The sequence below is a fragment of the Tamandua tetradactyla genome, chromosome 2 (assembly GCF_023851605.1).
Source record: "Tamandua tetradactyla isolate mTamTet1 chromosome 2, mTamTet1.pri, whole genome shotgun sequence".
NCBI lineage: Eukaryota > Metazoa > Chordata > Mammalia > Pilosa > Myrmecophagidae > Tamandua > Tamandua tetradactyla.
In genome coordinates, this window is record NC_135328.1 from 198,748,001 (window position 1) to 198,758,953 (window position 10,953).

Here is a 10,953-nt window from a genome sequence, read left to right on the forward strand (position 1 = left end):
GATGGCGATGGCCTGTAAGACACACAGGGTCATGTGCAAATACCAACACCAAGGAATCACATACACACACAGACATATGCTCAGCTACAAAGGCACATGCACAAGTACCCATCCTGATCTGGGCACAGACACATTCAAGGCACTCATCCAGAGCAAAAACCAGGGCTGAGGGCACACACGCTAGGGAACACAGACAGACACGCACCTTTAGGTGCGCACGCACAAAGAAAGCAGACTCCAGTACACACTCGAACACAGATATCCCAAGGCACTCAGTTACACCGAGGCAATCACACTCAGAGGCACCCACGTTCAGGGATACCAAGGCAAATGAGCCCAGACTGGCACATACCCTCAAGGACAATCAGAGCCAGACAGAAAGACGCACAACAGGCACACTGAGGGACACGCCCTGACACAGGGAGAACATCCTCAAGTACACACACTCCTCTCGGGAACACCTGGGGACACGCCTACAGGCGGCCGGGGAGGAGAGGCAGGGGCAGGATGGCCCCAGGGCACCTGGCGCCCACGGCGCGCCCCTGGGCGCCCCCGCGGCCCGAGTGAGCGTGCGTGCCCGCCCGCGCGCGCCGCCACCTGTGGGAGGAGAGGTGCGCACTGCGCCCGGGGCTGCCCGGCTGGCGCGGCGCGGGGGGAGCGGTTGCCATGGCGCGCGGAGCGCGGCCGCATACTAATGGCGCGGCCACGGGCGCTGCCCCCCACCGCTGCCCCCCTGCTAGCCGGGCACCCTGCTCCCATTCCTCCCTCCAGCTCCTCTGAAGTCAGTCCGGCCCGCGGTCTCGCTCCGCGCGCCCCCCTCAGAGCCTCTTTCGTGGGGCCTGGGGAGCGGCCCGGGAGGCGGGGCGGGGTTGCAGGACCCTCGCCTCCCCCCTCGCCCCAGAGGAGGCCCAAGCCGGGAAGAAGGCGGCTCTGGGTCCGGGGCGGAGAGGACCGCCCGGGGCGCGGCGGGGGCTGCCTGGCCTGGGCGCGGGCACCCAGCGGGTACGGCAGCTGGGAGCGCAGGTGCTGCCTTGGAAATGGGGGTGGCTATCCTGTGAGGGCGCGGGAGGGGAGAAAGAAAAGGGGAACTTAACCCTTTGATTACCAGAGGGCCCTTCAGGCTCTTTTTCTTTGCGGGGGGGGGGGGGCGGACTTGATAAATTGCCAATATCATCTGCCCCCCTCCAGTTCCGGCTTGACCTAGCTGGAGGAGGGGGTACAGTTACCATCATCGCAGCCGGCTCCCCTCTCCCTCAGGACCTCAGCCTCCTCACTCCAGTCCTGCCCTAGTCTGACTAGTGAGGTGGGAGGGGTAGAGAAGTGTACTGAGCACTGGGGGAAGGGGGAGTGGCACCTGAAGAGTTAACACCTCTCCACACCTTGAGCCCAGTCCCAGAGACCCCCCCTTTCAGGGTGCCCTGACCCGCACACCCTCTCAACCTGCTGCGTTAATTGGCATGGAGGGGTGTGGCAGTACCCTGGGGTGGAGGAAGCCATTAGAGGATTTGCAGGTAGAGGATGTGGGAGGGGGGCCTAATGGGGGGGGGGGTGCCAGGCGGTTGCCTAGCAACCCCACAGCTGTCTGTTGACCTAGAAGAAGCTGCGCCGTCTTGACACAGCTGGTGTTTACATGTAACCGAGGCTCTGGCTTAGCGCTTGCTTGGAGGAAGGCTGAGGCAAGGCCCTGGTGGCAGCCTGGTCCGGGCCTCCGCTGTCGTGGGCTTCGTGCCTGCCTGCCCTCTTTGCTTCAGCTCCCACCTCAAGTCCAAAAGAGAGAGAGTGGGAGGGCAGATCTTAGGGCTGGAGGCGTTGGGACTGCGGGAAGTGGACACACACACACACACACACACACACACAGTCTGAGGCTTTCAACACAGTAATGTGGGAGGCTAAGAAAAGGTGCCAGAGGGGTAAGAGAGGTGGGGGTAAGGACAGGGAGGGGAGTGTCCAGTCTGCACACAGATTCCAACCCACACTCAAACTTCCAGCATATACAGGGACAAATGGACACACACAGAGTCACAAAATCAAACTGTCAGGCACACACGCGGCACAGAGATGTCCACAGACATAATGACATCTAGACAGACAGACATACACACAGTAACCCAGTGACTGAAACACTGACACACAGATATCTCGATATAGAGGACACATAAGCCATGACTACCTGTCAGGTAAACACACACACAGCACATGGACACACAAAAGGAAAGCCCCACACATTAATACCAGCAACTGGTAAACCTGGTATAAACATAGCTAGTGTTTGTGGGCCTGTGTTGTGAGAGGCAGTGACTCAAACCCACATCCAGAGTCACCCATTTGGACACACATGAACACAGAGAAATACACAATGCCAATGCACCAAATTTTATTTGATTGCCTGCAATGCACAAGGCAGGCCAGCTGTTGCTGACACAGACAGAGACATACCCTAGAGCCCACTGTCTGAAGAGGCACAGCTCCCTAATGGACCGAGACCCTAACATATCCCACCCGCACCCACAGAAGTGCCCTAGTGCAAACACGTGCTGGCCATGCTGGCCCAGGGTGCGGACAGAGCCAAGATTCCTCCCTGCCTTGGGATCAAAGGGCCCTAGTGGTCCCAGGACCAGGGCCAGACGAACCCTATGGCCTGGGCTGCACCGCTAACCCACAGCACTAGGGAGGAGACAGCGCCAGCTCTGTCCCTGGGAGCCCCCAGACTAAAGGGGAAAATACAGCCCAAGACATAACCCACCCTTAGGAGCCCCCTTTCTAAAGAAGGAGAGAATGGCTCTGTCCTCTGGAGTCCCTGGACTGACAGAGGAGGCACAGTCCTGCCCAGGTGAGCCTCAGTCTGATGAAGCCATGTCTCCTCTTAGGTAGCTCTGGACACCACAGGTGCACAGACACATGTCCACACACTAGCATGGGGCAGCTCCTGGTGTGTTCCTGAGGGTTCCTGAAAGAGGTGAGCAGGGCGCCTCCCTTTAGAGCCCAAGAAAAGAGGAGTGTGCCCTAAGGAGGGCCTCCTTTTCTTCCCCCATACCCCGCCCCCTCACCCAGCAGTTCCTCCTCCGCCAGGGCCCAAGGGGCCGGCTGGGGCCCCACAGTCCCATCAGCCCAAGCAGTGAGCAGAAGGAGGAGAGCGGATATTTTTAGCTTCTCTGCCACTGACATTTCGCAGCAGGCGACCTGGGGTGAAGCTGAGTGAGTGCTGAAGGCTGGGAGAAGCCGACAGCGCCTTCCTGCCCCCATGCACATGCACATATAACTGTGCACGCACACAGCCACATCCCCTAACACATGAGTGGCACAATCTCAGGTACACAGTCGCACACCTAGACACAGGCACCTGTGCACACACTTGCTGTACATACCAGTTATGCCTGAAACCTCACACACCTGGACAAGTAAAATATTCATCTATTCTCACCCACTCACCAGCATTCACAATTCAAACATATACCACACTCCACACTACCAGGCAAGCGTGCACACATTCATTCATCATCATTCAAGAAATATATATTCAGCCCCTACTATGTGTTGGGCACTGTTCTGGTTACTAGGGAGACTGAGAGCAAAATAGACAAAAATCCCAGCCCTCAAGGAACTTCCATTCAAGTAGGGGGAGTTAGACAATAAGCACAAAATAAAGAAAGTTTCAAGAATCAAATACAACATAGTCACATGAGTGAACTCTCTCTAACATTCACTGGCCCACAGATACACACAGCTGCACACACAACTCAGTCAAGTCTCAGGCAACTCCGCACATGTACCTCAAAACAATCACAGACATAAGTGCACACAGCTGCACACACATGAGCAATTACACATTTCACATAAAGATACGCATGTAATTCAAACACGTGATGACGCATGTACACATGAATCCAGCTCCCCTCCACCTTAGTACACCTCTGCAATTTACCTTTCTGCTTCGAGAGAACTCAGCCTCCCCAAGAGTATGTAAGTACAGGTTTACACAACCCCACCCTACACGGACACACACAATCATCCCCTCAGGGTGAAGTTTCTCTCCACCTATCACAGACACATACACACATTCCCACAGCCTCCCTTGGTGCAGTGTCACACACATCCCCCAGCCTGTTTGCCACATGTTCATAGGTGTACACACACAACCCTAGCACCTTACAAGTTCTCGTACACACCCAAATTCCATGCCCCAAAGAGGCCACACACCCTAAGTCAGCACATATCCAGGTTCACACGCACCTCCCCAGCCCACAGGCCCCTCCCTCCTCCTCACCTGGGGTCAGTGTGTTCACTTCACCCCACACGTGCACCCAGAATCCTGCCCCAAGATTCCAACCCTGCCCCTGGGTTTGGTGGCTAGGCCCAGGCCCTAGAAAAGTCTTGGGGCACCCCAAGGGGTAAGGCCACTTCTGAGCTCAGAGTTAGAGGTGAAGGAGGGCCCTTGCTTGTTAACTCTGCACCTGCTCCCTCCCTTTCCTCTCCTCCCCTCCTTCCTCTCCTTTTGGGTCCTTTTCCTCGATATCTCCATCTCCCCATTCCACCCCCCACTCCCACCTCCCTAGCATCCCTTGGCCCAAAACAAAGCCCTTCTCTTCTCTTCTGGGTTCTGCTGCCCCAGAGAATATTGGAGCCCTGTGACAGACAGACCAACAGGCAACTACTTGAGACCAAGTTAAAAAAAAAAAAAAAAAGTCAAGAAGTTATTTTCATATCCTGAAGACCTGGGAGAGAGAAAGAGCTTAATCGGTCAAGGGAAGGATAGAACTGACCGACCCACGGACCCCCTGTGTACAACGAACAGAGCTGGGAGAAGGACCCTTGGCTCTGCTGGGTGACATTGAGTCAGCTGCTGCCCCTCTCTGGGCCTCTTCTGCCTCTGTACAACGAGGGAGTTGCTGCGGGTGATTTCTAAGCAAAGGGATTCTCAGCGACACTGCGGCAGTTGTACCAACAGGGAGAGTTGCTGAGAGCTTTGGGAGCATGGTTAGAGCAATCGAGGCCCCCTCCCAGATAGCTTTCCCCTCCCTGAGCCTCCCCCCACTTCCCAAGCCCAGGCTCTAGTCTAGGTTGAAGCACCAGAGGCCAACAGCACCCCTTGTCCCCCAACACAAATAAACGGATGTGTACCCCCAGCCTCAGGACCTCGGCTTTCCTGCTTGTGCATTTAGGAGCTCACTTTCAGGCTCTGTGCCGATGAGCCAGTCTACGTGTGCACTGTCTGTCTGTCTGTCTCTGTCTGCCAGCAGCTTCCAGGCGCCAGGAGGGGAGGCAGCAGTGGGGGAGGTGGGGGCAGGGAAGAAGGCAGCGTTGACAAGTTCCAATGTCTGGCTTTCCCTCCTGGAAACCCCGAGCTGGGGCTGCTCCCCCCTTCCCTTCCTGTCTCTCTCGCTCAAGCACGTCCCTTCTAAGAGCCCCTCTCCACAGACACCCCCAGTGGAACCAAGCCCAGATCTGCTGCCAAGAAGGCCGACATTTCTTAGACTTGCCACGTTAAAGGGGCCTGCACAGGCACGCACTCAAATCCCCCTCCACGTCCTCCTCCTATGCACAAGCAGACGACCCGAACGCACAAAGACGCAGTTGGACATAGCGGCCACCTGTGCACACAGGAGGTAGCACATGGAGCGCATCTGACCCCTGGCTCACAGACAAGTACAAACACAGCCGTGTGTACCCTCCCCCCTCCCACACTCAGCTTACCACAGCCCTAGAAGCAGGCACAGTCTCCAGCATGCAGTGTTCACAGACACACACAAACATAGTCACACGCGGGGCCTTGCCGTACAGAGAAGCAAGTGCAAACCCGTTGCATAGTTTCTCCTTGCACAGCACAACCACCACCACCATCAGCATTGTGACCAATACGCACACACCCCACCCCATAGAAATGCAACATGGGAACACAGTGTCCCACCTGTCCCCTAGCACGCACACTCAAGCATATGCAGTCACACCCAGTGTTTCCCTGCATTACCACAGCTAACCACACTCACAAAGTCCCTGGGCACAGCCACACAGTGCGCTACCCTCTAGACATTTGGACTAGCTTTCATGGTTACACAATGTCTTCTCAGCCACACGCAGCACTCCCTCATGCCCATGCCATCATTGTCCCTTGTGTGTACAGACAGCTCAAGCTCACAGTTAGATCAGTGTCCTCCGGTACACAATAACAAATTCACAGGGGCCCCTGACACACACAGACGTCCACACGCTGCCTCTTTTGTGCACACACGGGTTCCACATCACTGCCAGTCTGTGTCCATGTGCACACACTGCTAAACACAGTGCCACTCTGTACAAAGGCACATGTTCAAACACAGGTCACACACAGCTTTCCCTTGTGCTTACACAAACACACAGTGCCCCTGTCTATCCACGAGCCTGCACAAACTCACACACACACAGCATCACCTGTGCACACTGAAGCAAATTCACACTCACAAGTCACTCGCAGCATGCTCCCCCATGCACACCCTCGTGTGTGCACGCTCCCACAGACAGACCCAGCTATCCGAACAACACATAAGGACAGCCGATCTCCTGACCCCCAGCCCCAGCCTCCAGCCTCCCTCCCCTGGCAGGTGAGGGTGTGAGGAAGGACTGAGAGGCTGGGGGCTGGCTCAGCCCTTGTTCCCTCCCTCCACCGGCTGGCTCTCTCCCTCCTGTCTGGCAGAGTCAGCCAACCCAGTCCCGGCTCCGGCAGCCCTGGCTGCTCTGGGCAAACTCTCGGCGGGTTGGTCTCAGCTGATGCCGCAGCAGCAGCAGCAGCAGCAACAGCAGCAGGGGCGAGAAGGCTGCAGGCGGCTGCCAACGTGGCAGACGGCGGGCAGGGCGGCAGGAAGGAAGCTGGGCCCATTCTGCGCCCACTCACTGGGGGAGACAAAACCAAGGGGGGCTGGATGAGCAAGAGAGGCAGCTGGGCATGGGGACCTCATGCCCAGCCTGGGCTCTGGGCCCATCTTGGCCGCAGGCTCGCTGGGTGATTTTGGGCAACTTGCTCCCCTTCTCTGGTCCTTTTTTCTCCTTCAGCAAATGAGCAGTCTAGACTAGTCGCTTCTTCCAGCCCCCAAACCTTATATCCAAGTCAGTGCAGGGAACTAATAGGAAGGAGAGCTGGGTTCACGCTGTGGCCTTGGGCTAGTCCCTCTCAGAGTCTCAATCTTTCAGCCCAGCAATAAAAATTCCTCACATCTGTACAGCTGCTACCATTGACAAAACGCTTTCACTGTACAAGGGTAGCGCCATTTTACAACTAAGAAAGCAAGGTTTAGAGAGGTCGAATGATGCACTCAAGCTTACCCTGCCTTGAGTGGTAGAACTAGGATAGGAGCTCAGTGCTTCTGATTTAGTCTCTAAAACCAGTGCTGCCTCCCTCTTCTTCTAGTCATCCCAAGTTCCCACTGGTGCACACACTGCCCCTCAGAGACACACTGCCCCACCCCCGGCCCAGGGCCCCACTAGAGCCACCTGGTTCCGCCCTGGGGAGTCAGGGTGCAAAGGCCAGACAGGCCTCCCACCAGCATTCCAGCTGCCACTGGGAACACAGCTGTCAGCAGGGCAGGCAGAGCCAAAAGCCAACTTCCAAGCAGGCCCACATAATTGGTACATTGTCAGCTCAAAAACGGAGCTGCTGTGGGATCCTAGGCAAGCCGCAGACCTCTCTGGGCCTCAGTTTCTTCATCTGGCTGTAGAATCACTGGATTGGACCAGATGAATTCCAAGGGCCCTTGCAGCTTGGACTGTTGCCTGGAGAATGACAAAGAAAAACACTGTGGGGAGAGACAGCTGAACCGAGGTCCCCAGCCAGCCATGGGTGTGTCTCGGGTGGCTGGGACCAGGGAATCTGACCTCTCCCTCACCTGTAAGCTGGAGTCACATTCGGGTCCCCTCTGGGGCTCTGCATGGGAGAGGGGCTTGAGGAGTGTCAGCAGAATGGATGAATGGACAGACACATGGACAAAGGTATGAAGGGGCTTAGCACCCCCAGAGGAGTCAAGAGGACAAGAGGACAAAAGGCAGAGAGATCCCTGACAAACCTTTGTTTATTTGACAATTCCTGACTCTGCCCAGTCCTGAGCTGTGCACAAGGAATCCACCCCTGCCCTGTAGTCTGTAGGGAGGACAAATGTGGGACTGACAGTTCAGGAGACAATAAATGCCATGGGGTCAGTCCTGGGGGACTGTGGAAAAGACGCTCAGCTGGTCTGTGGGGGTGAAGGAAGGCTTCTTGGAGGAGGTGCCACAGGCATTGAGTTCCATCTTCTAGAAGGAATCAGAGTTATCTTGGTGATATGTGTATGCCCATGTGTGCGTTTGTGTGCAATTATTAACCCCATTTTACAGATGAGGAAATCAATACTCAGAGGCAGAGAGACAGAGCCAGGCCTTGCACCCAGGGCTGCCTAACTTCAAAGCCAGTGCTTTTTGTGCTAAGCCACGCTGCCTCCCAGAGGAGTGAATTGCTAATGGTGGCATTTCAGATGTAGTGACGGTGAACTGGAGACGAGGTTCTGGACAGATGGTTCCCAATCGGGCCCCAGCCTTGGGCTAGCAGAGCAGAGGGTGTCAGGACAGGCGAAGCGCCCCCCCCCCCACCCCCATTCTGCCCACACATTCTGTGCGGGAGGCAGGCTGGTCCCCTCCTCAACTCCTCTCCCCCTCCCCCTCCAGCCCTTTGGCCCTGCCTGAGCGACCTGCATGAGCTCAGCTTCCCAGCAGTCCTGCGGAGGAGTGAGCCCAGGCAGAGGCTGCCTCTGCCCTCTCACCGCTTGGCAGTGCCAAGGGAGGCGGGGCCCCGGAGGGGTGGGGGAACCTCCCAGTCTCCAGGCCTCCCTCCTGTCCCCCAACTTGGGTGCCCCTGGGGTTTGCTGCAGAGGCCCAGGCTGGCACGGGGTGGTGTGGGGCTGGGGCACGCTGGTCAGGCCCGTCCCCCTTGCCGCAGCCTTGTTGAGCTGCCATTAACAAGTGGCCGGAGGTTGCCGTGTCTCCATGGAGACCAGACAGTCAGTGCGGCTCCGGGGTGAGGGCCGTGATTAGTGAGTGTCAGCTTTGCCAGCCCTGCTCTTCCCACCGCCCGCCCGCCGCTGGGCTCGGAGACAGCAGGCCTGGTGGGGGAAGCATGGACTGGGGAGGGGGCAGCGCGGACACCCAGGCCCAGACCCGGGTGACAGGGTCTTTATCTTCCCCAGTGACTCTTCAATCCCCACTCCTCTAGTCACCCCCACTCCCCTAGATCCTGCCTTCCCTCCCCAATCCATCTTCCATGTGGCCACCAGGGTGAGATTTCTAAAGCACAAGCTGAATCCCAACACTGCCTCCCTTAATAACTTTCCATGGCTCCCTAACCCCACAAGACTAAGTGTCGGGATTCCTTGGCAAGACATTCAAGGCCTTCATTCATTCATTCATTCACTCATTCGTACAACAAATCTCTTTGAGCACCTACTATGTGCCAGGGAGCCTACCAGGGCTACGTGGTCAATAAAGCAAGTAAGATCCCTGCCTTCATGGAACTTCCAATCTAGTGAGAAATATGCGCTGGAAATAAATATAGGGTCAACAGGTACGTGATTACAATCATGAGGAGGGCGGGGAAGGAATGAAGAGGGTAGACTGGTAGAGAATAATTCTGTGGGTTGGGGGGTGCAATTCTGTGGGTTGTCAGAGGAAGAGTAGAGCATTTCAGATGTGGGGACAGCCGGTGCCAGGGCCCCAATCTCACGCCATGGAGAGGCTCTGCCTTCTCACTACCCAGCCCCTCCATCCCCTTTCCCCCGATGCCCACCCCTGGATTTCCTTTTGGTTAAAAGCACCAGGGCTTATGCAAGTGAGAAACCTCTGAGTCACTGACCTCTCTGTTCCCTTTATGCTCAGCTCTCTTCGATCCTGAGTCCCTTCAGTTGTACCACTATCTCTGTCCTCACTGCCACCTCAGACCCTCTTTTTCACTCAGGTTCTGGCACCAGCCCCTGAACTGACCTATCCATTCGTTCACTAGTGCATTCAGTCACTTGATCCTGGGTTGAGCTTCCCCGACGTGCCAGGCGCTATGCACGGCCTTGTCGAGACAGCGGTGAGCAGGATCACGCAGTCCCTGCCCAGAGTCGAGTTGGGAAGACAGACCGGGACAGAGGAGGACAAGGGAACCTCATCTGACCTGGAGGGTTTAGGAGGGCTTCCAGGAGGAAGTGCTAGCTAAACAGAGACCTGAAGGAGGACAAGAAGTTGGCCAGGCCAACGGAGGGGGAAGGTATTCCAAGCAGAGGAAAGAGCACGTGGGAGAGCTGGAGGTAAGAGAGGTCACAGCCTAATCCAGAGGCCAGGAGAGGCCACTAGGGTCTGTTAACCCACTGGGGAGCACGATCAATCTGTAACTTGACATCCGGTCTCTCCCCTTCCTGTTCAGTCCAGCTAGAACCGTCTTTCTAAAATAGGCATAATTATGTCCCCTCCCAGCTCTTAAAATCCTGCTCTGTCTCCCCAGGCATTTAAAATCCAAACTCGATAGCAAGGCACTCAAGGCCCTTAAAACAGCCTTTCCAGCCTCATTTCCTAGCAGTCCTCCCAGCCGACCCTGTATTCAGCTGCACCCAGACAGATTGCATCCTTCCAGTCTCTGGACCGTTGCCCACATTGTGCATTCCTCCTGGAATGCCCTCCCCCCGCTCTCCAGGTGAGTCTTCATCCTTCAGGCCTCAACACAGATGTCCCCTCTTCCAAGAAGCCTTTCCTGACCCCTGCTCCCCAGCAAAAAATGAGTTTCTTCTCTGCACCCATTTCACTTAAAGCACAGATAAGCTGAGGCTTATCTAACTAATGCTTCTTTCTCCGTATAGGATTTTATAGAAGCATTTCATATTCATGATCTTATTTAATCCTCCTGACTATCATGTAAGAAAATATCTTATCATCGTCCCCATTTTATCATGTGAAACTGAGGCCCAAGGAAGATTAAGTGAC

General features: G+C 56.0%; 1 long non-coding RNA gene across 1 annotated transcript; it reads right to left on the reverse strand.

Annotated features, from left to right (window-relative positions):
- Window positions 1–6,415: 6,415 nt before the first annotated feature.
- LOC143674647 (uncharacterized) lies at window positions 6,416–10,168 on the reverse strand. The gene is made up of 3 exons (XR_013171143.1): window positions 9,845–10,168; window positions 7,652–7,740; window positions 6,416–6,864 (listed from the first exon to the last, which is right to left on the reverse strand). It is a non-coding gene; the product is annotated as an uncharacterized LOC143674647 (long non-coding RNA).
- Window positions 10,169–10,953: the final 785 nt, after the last annotated feature.